Raw genomic sequence first — 13,227 nt, 5'->3', positions numbered from 1 at the left:
CTCCTGCATGTTCAGGCCCCGATCACACAAAATCTTTTTCACTCCATCTTTCCACCTCCAATTTGGTCTCCCTCTTCTCCTCGTTCCCTCCACCTCCGACACATATATCCTCTTGGTCAATCTTTCCTCACTCATTCTCTCCATGTGCCCAAACCACTTCAAAACACCCTCTTCTGCTCTCTCAACCACGCTCTTTTTATTTCCACACATCTCTCTTACCCTTACGTTACTCACTCGATCAAACCACCTCACACCACACATTGTCCTCAAACATCTCATTTCCAGCACATCCAGCCTCCTGCGCACAACTCTATCCATAGCCCACGCCTCGCAACCATACAACATTGTTGGAACCACTATTCCTTCAAACATACCTATTTTTGCTTTCCGAGATAATGTTCTCGACTTCCACACATTCTTCAAGGCCCCCAGAATTTTCGCCCCCTCCCCCACCCTATGATCCACTTCCGCTTCCATGGTTCCATCCGCTGCCAGATCCACTCCCAGATATCTAAAACACTTCACTTCCTCCAGTTTTTCTCCATTCAAACTCACCTCCCAATTGACTTGACCCTCAACCCTACTGTACCTAATAACCTTGCTCTTATTCACATTTACTCTTAACTTTCTTCTTCCACACACTTTACCAAACTCAGTCACCAGCTTCTGCAGTTTCTCACATGAATCAGCCACTAGCGCTGTATCATCAGCGAACAACAACTGACTCACTTCCCAAGCTCTCTCATCCCCAACTGACTTCATACTTGCCCCTCTTTCCAAAACTCTTGCATTTACCTCCCTAACAACCCCATCCATAAACAAATTAAACAACCATGGAGACATCACACACCCCTGCCGCAAACCTACATTCACTGAGAACCAATCACTTTCCTCTCTTCCTACACGTACACATGCCTTACATCCTCGATAAAAACTTTTCACTGCTTCTAACAACTTTCCTCCCACACCATATATTCTTAATACCTTCCACAGAGCATCTCTATCAACTCTATCATATGCCTTCTCCAGATCCATAAATGCTACATACAAATCCATTTGCTTTTCTAAGTATTTCTCACATACATTCTTCAAAGCAAACACCTGATCTACACATCCTCTACCACTTCTGAAACCACACTGCTCTTCCCCAATCTGATGCTCTGTACATGCCTTCACCCTCTCAATCAATACCCTCCCATATAATTTACCAGGAATACTCAACAAACTTATACCTCTGTAATTTGAGCACTCACCCTTATCCCCTTTGCCTTTGTACAATGGCACTATGCACGCATTCCACCAATCCTCAGGCACCTCACCATGAGTCATACATACATTAAATAACCTTACCAACCAGTCAACAATACAGTCACCCCCTTTTTTAATAAATTCCACTGCAATACCATCCAAACCTGCTGCCTTGCCGGCTTTCATCTTCCGCAAAGCTTTCACTACCTCTTCTCTTTTTACCAAATCATTTTCCCTAACCCTCTCACTTTGCACACCACCTCGACCAAAACACCCTATATCTGCCACTCTATCATCAAACACATTCAACAAACCTTCAAAATACTCACTCCATCTCCTTCTCACATCACCACTACTTGTTATCACCTCCCCATTTGCGCCCTTCACTGAAGTTCCCATTTGCTCCCTTGTCTTACGCACTTTATTTACCTCCTTCCAGAACATCTTTTTATTCTCCCTAAAATTTAATGATACTCTCTCACCCCAACTCTCATTTGCCCTTTTTTTCACCTCTTGCACCTTTCTCTTGACCTCCTGTCTCTTTCTTTTATACATCTCCCACTCAATTGCATTTTTCCCCTGCAAAAATCGTCCAAATGCCTCTCTCTTCTCTTTCACTAATACTCTTACTTCTTCATCCCACCACTCACTACCCTTTCTAACCAACCCACCTCCCACTCTTCTCATGCCTCAAGCATCTTTTGCGCAATCCATCACTGATTCCCTAAATACATCCCATTCCTCCCCCACTCCCCTTACTTCCATTGTTCTCACCTTTTTCCATTCTGTACTCAGTCTCTCCTGGTACTTCCTCACACAGGTCTCCTTCCCAAACTCACTTACTCTCACCACCCTCTTCACCCCAACATTCACTCTTCTTTTCTGAAAACCCATACAAATCTTCACCTTAGCCTCCACAAGATAATGATCAGACATCCCTCCAGTTGCACCTCTCAGCACATTAACATCCAAAAGTCTCTCTTTCGCACGCCTGTCAATTAACACGTAATCCAATAACGCTCTCTGGCCATCTCTCCTACTTACATAAGTATACTTATGTATATCACGCTTTTTAAACCAGGTATTCCCAATCATCAGTCCTTTTTCAGCACATAAATCTACAAGCTCTTCACCATTTCCATTTACAACACTGAACACCCCATGTATACCAATTATTCCCTCAACTGCCACATTACTCACCTTTGCATTTAAATCACCCATCTCTATAACCTGGTCTCGTGCATCAAAACCACTAACACACTCATTCAGCTGCTCCCAAAACACTTGCCTCTCATGATCTTTCTTCTCATGCCCAGGTGCATATGCACCAATAATCACCCACCTCTCTCCATCAACTTTCAGTTTTACCCATATTAATCGAGAATTTACTTTCTTACATTCTATCACATACTCCCACAACTCCTGTTTCAGGAGTATTGCTACATACACAGACATATACATATATACACATGTACTTGCTGCCTTCATCTCATCCTGTCATCACCCCGCCACATATGAAATAGCATTCCACTTCCTCCAGCGAGGTAGTGCCAGGAAAGGACACAAAAAAATGCCACATTCGTTCACACTCAGTCTCTAGCTGTCATGAGTAATGAACTGAAAACCACAGCTCCCTTTCCACATCCAGGCCCTACAAACCTTTCCATGGTTTACCAAAGATGATTCACATGTCCTGGTTCAATCCATTGATAGCACATTGACCCCCAGTATACCACATCGTTCCAATTCACTCTATTCCTTGTACACTTTTCACCCTCCTGTATGTTCAAGCCCCGATCGCTCAAACTCTTTTTCATTCCATCCATCCACCTCCAGTTTGTTGAGTATTCCTGGGAAATTATGGGGAAGGGTATTGACTAAGAGGGTAAGAGCAGTGTGTTCAGAAGTGTTGACCAGGTGTTTGCTTTGAAGAATGTATGTGAGAAATACTTAGAAAAACAGATGGATCTGTATATAGCATTTATGGATCTGTAGAAGGTTGATAGAGATGCTTTGTAGAAGGTATTTAGATTATATTGTGTGGGAGATAAGTTGCTAAAAGCAGTGAAAAGTTTTTACCGAGGATGTAAGGCATGTGGACGAGTAGGGAGAGAGGAAAGTGATTGGTTCCCAGTGAATGTTGGCTTGTGGCAGGGGTGCGTGACGTCTCCATGGTTGTTTAATTTGTTTATGAATAGGGTGGTTAGGGAGGTGAATGCAAGAGTACTGGAGAGAGGGGCACATATGTAGTCTGTTGTGGATGAGAAAGTTTGGGAAGTGAGTCAGTTGTTGTTTGCTGATGATTCTGCGCTGGTGGCTGATTCGGGTGAGAAACTGCAGTTAGTGAACTGAGTTTGGTAAAGTGTGTGAAAGAAGAAAGCTGAGAGTAAATATGAATAAGAGCAAGGTTATTAGGTTCAGTAGGGTTGAGGTTCAAGTCAGTTGGGAGGTAAGTTTGAATGGAGAAAAACTAGAGGAAGGGAAGTGATTTAGATATCTAAGAAAGGATTTAGCAGCGGATGGAACCATGGAAGCAGAAGTGAGTCACAAGGTGGGGGAGCGTTGAAGAATATGTGTGGAAACACGTAAGAATGGCCCAGCCCACCCATATACACATGTATATACATAAGTGCCTACACATGCACATATACATACCTATATATTTCAACATATACATACCTATACATTTCGACACATACATACATAGACATATACATATATGCACATGTACATATTCATACCTGCTACCTTCATCCATTCCTGTCGCCACCCTGCCACACATGAAATGGCATCCCTCCTCCGCCTGCACACGCCACATTCGTTCACACTCAGTCTCTGTCATGTGTAATGCACCGAAACCACAGCTCCCTTTCCACATCCAGGCCCCACAAAGCTTTCCATGGTTTACCCCAGATGTTTCACATGCCCTGGTTCAATCCAGTGACAGCACGTCGACCTCAGTATACCACATTGTTCAAATTCAATCTATTCCTTGCATGCCTTTCACCCTCCTACATGTTCAGGCCCCGATCACTCAAAATCTTTTTCACTCCATCCTTCCACCTCCAATTTGGTTTCCCACTTCTCGTTCCCTCCACCTCTGACACATATATCCTCTTTGTCAATCTTTCCTCACTCATTCTCTCCATGTGACCAAACCATTTCAAAACACCCTCTTCTGCTCTCTCAAAGACAGAGCATCAGATTGGGGAAGAGCAGTGTGGTTTCAGAAGTGGTAGAGGATGTGAGGATCAGGTGTTTGCTTCGAAAAATGTATGTGGGAAATACTTAGAAAAGCAAATGGATTTGTATGTAGCATTTATGGATCTGGAGAAGGGATATGATAAGAGTTGATAGAGATGCTCTGTGGAAGGTATTAAGAATATATGGTGTGGAACTAATTATATTAATATTCATAAGCTACTTACTTGACTAATTATACGAATTTTTAGATTTCTACCACAGATTCATATTCAGCATACACAAAAGTATCTATGCTGAAATTTTCAAGAAAATCTATTTTTTCAAAAAAATCAAATAAACCCATGGCTATATATAGCATTGCATTTTTTTTGCAAACATTTTCAACTTACTCAGATTTGAATGAAAATATGCGTATAAATGTTAGTTTTTATAGTGATTACGTATTTGGAGTCAAAAGACTGTAATTCAAAATATTAACGTTTAATTAGCATCTGGACTAATTATTATAAAATTCATATGCTAATTACTCGAGTAATCATATGAATATTTATATTTTGACCACAAATCCTTATTCAATATCCTTTAAAGCATCTATGCTGAAGTTTTCAAGAAAATCTTTTTTTTTCAAAAAAATCAAGATAATCCAAGGCATTTTTTGCTTAAATTTTAACTTCCTCAGATTTTAATGAAAATCTGTCTATAGATGTTATTGTATATGGTGATTAAGTATTTGGAATCAAAAGACTGTAATTCGTAAAATTAACCATTTAATTAACACCTGGACTAATTATAATATTCATACACAAATTACTCGACTAATTATATGAATATTTAGATTCTGACCACAGATTCTTATTCAGCATACATAAAAGTATCTATGATGAAAATTTCAAGAAAATCAGAATTGTCAACTTCCTCAGATTTTAATGAAAATCTGTGTATATACGTTATTGTATATGGTGATTAAGTATTTGGAGTCAAAACACCGTAATTCGTAAAATTAACTGTTTAACACCTGGAGTAATTATAATAATATACACTGATTACACGAATAATTATAAGAATTTTTAGATTTTGACCACAGATTCTTATTCAGCTTACATAAAAGTATCTATAATAAAATTTTCAAGAAAATCAAAATTTTCAAAAAAATCAAGAAAAATCCAAGGCATTTTTTTTTTCTCAGATTTTCAACTTCCTCAGATTTTAATGAAAATCTGTGTATAGACGTTATTGTATATGGTGATTAAGTATTTCGAGTCAAAAGACTGTAATTCGTAAAATTATCCGTTTAATTAACACCTAGACTAATTATGATATTCATACGCTAATTACTCGACTAATTATATGAATTTTTACATTCGGACCACATAAAAGTATCTACGATGAAATTTTCAAGAAAATCAAAATTTTCAAAAACAAGAAAAATCAAAATTTTGCCTTTTTTTTGCTCAGATTTTCAACTTACTCAGATTTTAATGAAAATCTGTGAATAGATGTTATTCTATATGGTGATTAATTATTTTGAGTCAATAGAATCATTCGTAAAATTATCCGTTTAATTAACACCTACACTAATTATATTCACATGCTGAGTACTCGACTAATTATACGAATTTCTAGATTCTGACCACAGATTCTTATTCAGCATACATAAAAGTATCTATGATGAAATTTTCAAGAAAATCAAAATTTTTGCTCAGATTTTCAACTTCCTCAGATTTTAATGAAAATCTGTGTCTTGACGTTATTGTATATGGTGATTAAGTATTTCGAGTCAAGGGAATAATTGGTGTACAAGGGGTGTTCAGTGTTGTAAATGGATTGTAAATGGAAATGGTGAAGAGCTTGTAGATTTATGTGCTGAAAAAGGACTGGTGATTGGGAATACCTTGTTTAAAAAGAGATATACATACGTATATGTATGTATACTTATACAGAAAGGTGCAAGAGGTGAAAAAGATTGCAAATGAGAGTTGGGGTGAGAGAGTTATCATTAAATTTTAGGGAGAATAAACAGATGTTTAGGAAGGAGGTAAATAAAGTGCGTAAGACAAGGGAATCAATGGGAACTTCAGTGAAGGGGGCTAATGGGGAGGTGATAACAAGTAGTGGTGATGTGAGGAGGGAGTGAGTATTTTGAAGGTTTGTTGAATGTGTTTGATGATAGAGTGGCAGATATAGGGTGTTTTGGTCGAGGTAGTGTGCAAAGTGAGAGGGTTAGGGAGAATGATTTGGTAAACAGAGAAGAGGTAGTAAAATCTTTGCGGAAGATGAAAGCTGGCAAGGCAGCAGGTTTGGATAGTACTGCAGTGGAATTTATTAAAAAAAGGGGTGACTGTACTGCTGACTGGTTGATAAGGTTATTTAATGTATGTCTGACTCATGGTGAGGTGCCTGAGGATTGGCAGAATGCTTGCATAGTGCCATTGTACAAAGGCAAGGGGGATAAGATTGAGTGCTCAAATTACAGAGGTATAAGTTTGTTGAGTATTCCTGGGAAATTATATGGGAGGGTATTGATTGAGAGTGAAGGCATGTACAGAGCATCAGACTGGGGAAGTGGTAGAGGATATGTGTGTATCAGGTGTTTGCTTTGAAGAATGGATGTGAGAAATACTTAGAAAAGGAAATGGATTTGTATGTAGCTTTTATGGATCTCAAGAAGGCATATGGTAGAGTTGATGGAGATGCTCTGTGGAAGGTATTAAGAATATATGGTGTGGGAGGCAAGATGTTAGAAGCAGTGAAAAGTTTTTATCGAGGATGTAAGGCATGTGTCCGTGTAGGAAGAGAGTAAAGTGATTGTTTCTCAGTGAATGTAAGTTTGCGGCAGGGGTGTGTGATGTCTCCATGGTTGTTTAATTTGTTTATGGATAGGGTTGTTAGGGAGGTGAATGCAGTGGGTTTGGATGGTATTGCAGTGGAATTTATTAAAAAAGGGGGTGACTGTATTGTTGACTGGTTGGTAAGGTTATTTAATATATGTATGACTCACGGTGAGGTGCCTGGGGATTGGCGGAATGCTTGCTTGCATAGTGCTATTGTACAAAGGCAAAGGGGATAAAAGTGAGTGCTCAAATTAGAGAGGGTATGGGAGGGTACTGATTGAGAGGGTGAAGGCATGTACAGAGCATCAGATTGGGGAAGAGCAGTGTGGTTTCACAAGTGGTAGAGGATGTGTGGATCAGGTGTTTGCTTTGAAGAATGTATGTGAGAAATACTTAGAAAAGCAAATGGATTTGTATGTAGCATTTATTGATCTGGAGAAGGCATATGATAGGGTTGATAGAGATGCTCTGTGGAAGGTATTAAGAATATATGGTGTGGGAGGCAAGTTGTTAGAAGCAGTGAAAAGTTTTTATCGAGGATGTAAGGCATGTGTACATGTAGGAAGAGAGGAAAGTGATTGGTTCTCAGTGAATGTAGGTTTGCGGCAGGGGTGTGTGATTTCTCCATGGTTTAATTTGTTTATGGATGGGGTTGTTAGGGAGGTGAATGCAAGAGTTTTGGAAAGAGGGGCAAGTATGAAGTCTGTTGTGGATGAGACAGCTTGGGGAGTGAGGCAGTTGTTGTTCGCTGATGACACAGCGCTGGTGGCTGATTCATGTGAGAAACTGCAGAAGCTGGTGACTGAGTTTGGTAAAGTGTTTGAAAGAAGAGAGTTAAGAGTAAATGTGAATAAGAGCAAGGTTATTAGGTACAGTAGGGTTGAGGGTCAAGTCAATTGGGAGGTAAGTTTGAATGGAGAAAAACTGGAGGAAGTAAAGTGTTTTAGATATCTGGGAGTGGATCTGGCAGCGGATGGAACCATGGAAGTGGAGGTGAATCATAGGGTGGGGGAGGGGGCGAAAATCCTGGGAGTATTGAAGAATGTGTGGAAGTCGAGAACATTATCTCAGAAAGCAAAAATGGGTATGTTTGAAGGAATAGTGGTTCCAACAATGTTGTATGGTTGCGAGGTGTGGGCTATGGATAGAGGGTGGATGTGCTGGAAATGAGATGTTTGAGGACAATGTGTGGTGTGAGGTGGTTTGATCGAGTAAGTAATGTAAGTAATGTAAGAGAGATGTGTGGAAATAAAAAGAGCGTGGTTGAGAGAGCAAAAGAGGGTGTTTTGAAATGGTTTGGGCACATGGTGAGAATGAGTGAGGAAAGATTGACCAAGAGGATATATGTGTTGGAGGTGGAGGGAACGAGGAGAAGTGGGAGACCAAATTGGAGGTGAAAAGATGGAGTGAAAAAGATTTTGTGTGATCAGGGCCTGAACATGCAGGAGGGTGAAAGGCGGGCAAGGAATAGAGTGAATTGGATTGATGTGGTATACCGGGGTTGACGTGCTGTCAGTGGATTGAATCAGGGCATGTGAATTGGAGCAATTGGCAATCCAGTGATGAAATGCTGCAGAAAGCATTTGCCTGAATATGTGTTCTGAGCACCCAGTACGCCTACAAATCTCACATGTACTCACAAGTTTTGCTTCCATGCATGAATTTGGGCTTTTTTCTTCTTAGAAAGGTAAGACCCAACATTATGAAGTGCAGGTGGAAGAAATACATTGCTTGAAGCAAAATTTCCAAAATGAAGTGACAGCCTGAAATAGTAAAGAAGGAACATGATTCACTCAAAATACTGTAAAGTACATTGCGGTAGATTTTTGGTTGTGTATTACCTTGGAAACTATACGTGGGGAAGACAATGTCTTTTATGGACACTGTATTTCAAAATATAAAAATCTTCAGTAATCAAAAATATTATGGTTTAATATGATATCTACAAGTATGTGATAGATTGATTGATCTTTGTTGTTCATAAAAGTATGATTAGTGTTACAGAATGATTTTTCTTTTAGTTGGTAGTTCTATAGCTGCATTCACAGTTCAGCCATCATGGATGTAAGGCACAAAATCTTAGACCACGCTTTCCCTCAGATATCATTCCCCACCCCATCTTCTAATACTTTTAGTACTGTTCCCATAGTATTTTTCCTTTTATTTCCCAACTTTTGTCTGCTCCCACTAAACTTCCTAAGGTAACCATCCATCTTTTTATACAGTACTGGGGATAGGGGAGGAAGAATAGTTCCCATGTACTGTGTGTCGTAGAAGGCGACTAAAGGGGGAGAGAGTGGGGAGCTAGAAATCCTCCTCTCTCATTTTCAATTTTCCAAAAGAAGGAACAGAGATGGGGGCCAAGTGAGGATATTCCCTCGAAGGCTCAGGCCTCTGTTCTTAACGCCACCTTTTTTTTTATACACTTAATCACCGTCTCCCGCGTTAGTGAGGTAGCGCAAGGAGATGAAAGAATAGCCTAGACCACCCACATACATGTGAATTTACATAAATGCTCACACATGCACATATACATACATATAAATTTCAACATATACATATACATACACAGACATATACATATGTACTTGCTGCCTTCATCCCATCCTGTCGCCACCTGCCACACATGAAATAGCATCCCCCCTCCTCCAGCGAGGTAGCGCCAGGGAAGGACAAAAAAATGCCACATTTGTTCACACTCAGTCTCTAGCTGTCATGTTTAATGCACTGAAAACCGCAGCTCCCTTTTCACATCCAGGCCCCACAGACCTTTCCATGGTTTACCTAAGACGCTTCACATGCCCTGGTTCAGTCCATTGACAGCACATTAACCCCGGTATACCACGTTCCAATTCACTCTATTCCTTGCACGCCTTTCACCCTCCTGTATGTTTAGGCCCCAATCGCTCAAAATCTTTTTCACTCCATCCATCCACTACCAGTTTGCTGACTATTCCTGGGAAATTATATAGGAGGGTATTGACTGAGAGAGTAAAGGCATGTGCAGAGCATCAGATTGGGAAAGAGCAGTGTTGTTTCAGAAGTGGTAGAAGTGCCAAATCCACTCCCAGATATCTAAAACACTTCACTTCCTCCAGATTTTCTCCATTCAAACTTACCTCCCAATTGACTTGTCCCTCAACCCTACTGTACCTAATAACCTTGCTCTTATTCACATTTACTCTAAGATTTCTTCTTTCGAAAACTTTACCAAAGTCAGTCACCATCTTCTGCAGTTTCTCACCTGAATCAGCCACCAGCGTTATATCATCAGCGTACAACAACTTATCCACTTCCCAAGCTCTCTCATCTACAACAGACTGCATACTTGCCCCTCTTTCCAAAACTCTTGCATTCACCTCCCTAATAACCCCATCCATAAACAATCAAACAACCATGGAGACATCATGCATCCCTGCCGCAAACCAACATTCACTGAGAACCAATCACTTTCCAAGCTCTCTCATCCACAACAGACTCTTGCATTCACCTCCCTAACAACCCCATCCATAAACAAATTAAACAACCATGGAGACATCACGCACCCCTGCCGCAAACCAACATTCCCTGAGAACCAATCACTTTCCTTTCTTCCCACTTGCACACATGCCTTACATCCTCGATAAAAACTTTTCACTGCTTCTAACAACTTGCCTCCTACACCATATATTCTTAATACCTTCCACAGAGCATCTCTATCAACTCCAGATCCATTTGCTTTTCTAAGTATTTCTCACATACATTCTTCAAAGCAAATAAAAAACGATAGGTACAAAATTTTACAGTAGACAGGGACACCCAAAGCAAACACTTTTTCACGAATACCAAAAATTGCAAAACTAGTTAGTTTTCGAGATACTGAGCTTTAAAATTTTAACTTGACACCTATTCACAAGCATTTTCGTTTTTAACAGATATAGTGAAAAATGAAACATATATTGTGTAAACAGATGTATTATCGATCACAATCTACAATAGCTGTTCAAAGTGTCTGCCTTCTGCTTCAATGCAGACCTGACACCTACTCTGAAAGGACTGCAGGACACGAGACAACATTCTTGGATCTTCTGCAATGATTTCTTGATTAGACAAATGTGCCATGTTGTCACCACGACGTGCAACGGTGAACTAATTCGTAAACACCCAGTGTTGCCACACCTTAATCAACCGAGTGTTGCCAGATTGAAAGGTAATATTACATTTAAAGTTTACAGTTCAGACATACCAAAGTTAAAACTTTAAAGCTCAGTATCTCGAAAACTAACTCGTTTTGCAATTTTTGGTATTCTTGAAAAAGTGTTTGCTTAGGGTGCCCCTGTCTACTGTCAAATTTTGTACCTATTGTTTTTTAACACCCTGTATATATATATATATATATATATATATATATATATATATATATATATATATATATATATATATATATATATATATCCTCTACCAAATAAAAATAAAAAGATGTTTTGGAGGGAGGTAAATAAAGTGCGTAAGACAAGGGAACAAATGGTTACATCCCAGCTAACAAGTCATGGGAGGTGATAACGAGTAGTGGTGATGTGATAAGGAGCTGGAGTGAGTATTTTGAACGTTTGTTGAATGTGTTTGATGATAAGAGTGGCAGATATAGGGTGTTTTGGTCAAGGTGGTGTGCAAAGTGAAAAGGTTAGGAAGAATGATCTAGTAAAACAGAAAAGAGGTAGTAAAAGCTTTGCGGAAGATGAAAGCCAGCAAGGCAGCAAGTTTGGATGGTATTGCAGTGGAATTTATTAAAAAAAAAGGGGGTGACTGTATTGCTGATTGGTTTGAAAGGTTATATAATATATGTATGACTCACGGTGAGGCGCCTGGGGATCGGTGAAATGCTTGCATAGAGCCATTGTACAAAGGGATAAAAGTGAGTGCTCAAATTACAGAGGTATAAGTTTGTTGAGTACTTCTGGGAAATTATATGGGAGGGTATTGACTGAGAGGGTGAAGGCATGTACAGAGCATCAGATTGGGGAAGAGCAGTGTGGTTTCAGAAGATATATATATATATATATATATATATATATATATATATATATATATATATATATATATATATATATATTCCTATGACTCCACGGGGAAAATAAATCATAAGTTCCCAAGTGCACTTTCGTGTAATAATCACATCATCAGGGAGAGAGAAATATGAGTCTGTTGATAAACATCGAAGAGACAAAAAGCTAGGACGCTATTTGGTAAACATGCAATTGTCCAAGACAATATATATATATATATATATATATATATATATATATTTTTTTTTTTTTTTTTTTTTTCATACTATTCACCATTTCCCGGGTTAGCGAGGTAGGACTAAGAACAGAGGACTGGACCTTTGACAGAATATCCTCACCTGGCCCCCTTCTCTGTTCCATTAATCCATTAAAAAGCTATTCAGCATGAGAAATATTCCCTAATACTTTGGTTTTCAAAGTAGTGATCTCAAAAAATAGCAAAAATCCCAGCTAACAAGTCATGGGATTTCTTTTTTTTTAATACTCCATCCCCTCCCCCCCCAAAAAAAAAACTTTGTTTTAGAATGGAAATCTAATAGGGTGTGGGAGCTTCTACACATGAAATAAGGAGGAGAAATATCTGATAAATCTTCCCTAAGCCGAGAGATGATGACTAAATAAGAGGGAAAAGATAATTAAAATCGAATAATTCATAGATTCATGTAGAGGCATTATTAACACCACCCACGCCACCCTTACTTCAACCCCAGATTCCTATTCTACATGAAAACTAATCCTTATACTCAGATTTTTAAGGAAATCTACCTAAGAAAATTGGCAAATTTTTTTTCATTTACCCCCCATTTTTTTCTTGATACAAACTACGAATAAATCAATCAGCAGCTTACAGTATTTACTTGAATAGATAATGTGAAATATTTCCTACTGCTTTTTCGATC

The 13,227-nt window shown here is 39.1% G+C and overlaps 1 protein-coding gene across 7 annotated transcripts in view; it reads right to left on the bottom strand.

Annotated features, from left to right (window-relative positions):
• Positions 1-13,227, bottom strand: part of LOC139761635 (innexin shaking-B-like) — a 637,836-nt gene that overhangs the window by 36,862 nt on the left and 587,747 nt on the right. For 4 of the 7 annotated variants that reach the window (XM_071685920.1, XM_071685918.1, XM_071685921.1 and 1 more), the window contains exon 4: positions 8,924-9,046. The exons of the other annotated variants lie outside the window; for them this stretch is intronic. The gene's annotated coding sequence lies outside the window, so the exon portion shown is untranslated. The remainder of the gene's footprint in view (positions 1-8,923; positions 9,047-13,227) is intronic. 7 annotated transcript variants of the gene reach the window in all.

The sequence above is a fragment of the Panulirus ornatus genome, chromosome 41 (assembly GCF_036320965.1).
Source record: "Panulirus ornatus isolate Po-2019 chromosome 41, ASM3632096v1, whole genome shotgun sequence".
In the NCBI taxonomy this organism is placed as follows: Eukaryota; Metazoa; Arthropoda; class Malacostraca; order Decapoda; family Palinuridae; genus Panulirus; species Panulirus ornatus.
This window is presented reverse-complemented; position numbering and strand designations above follow the sequence as displayed.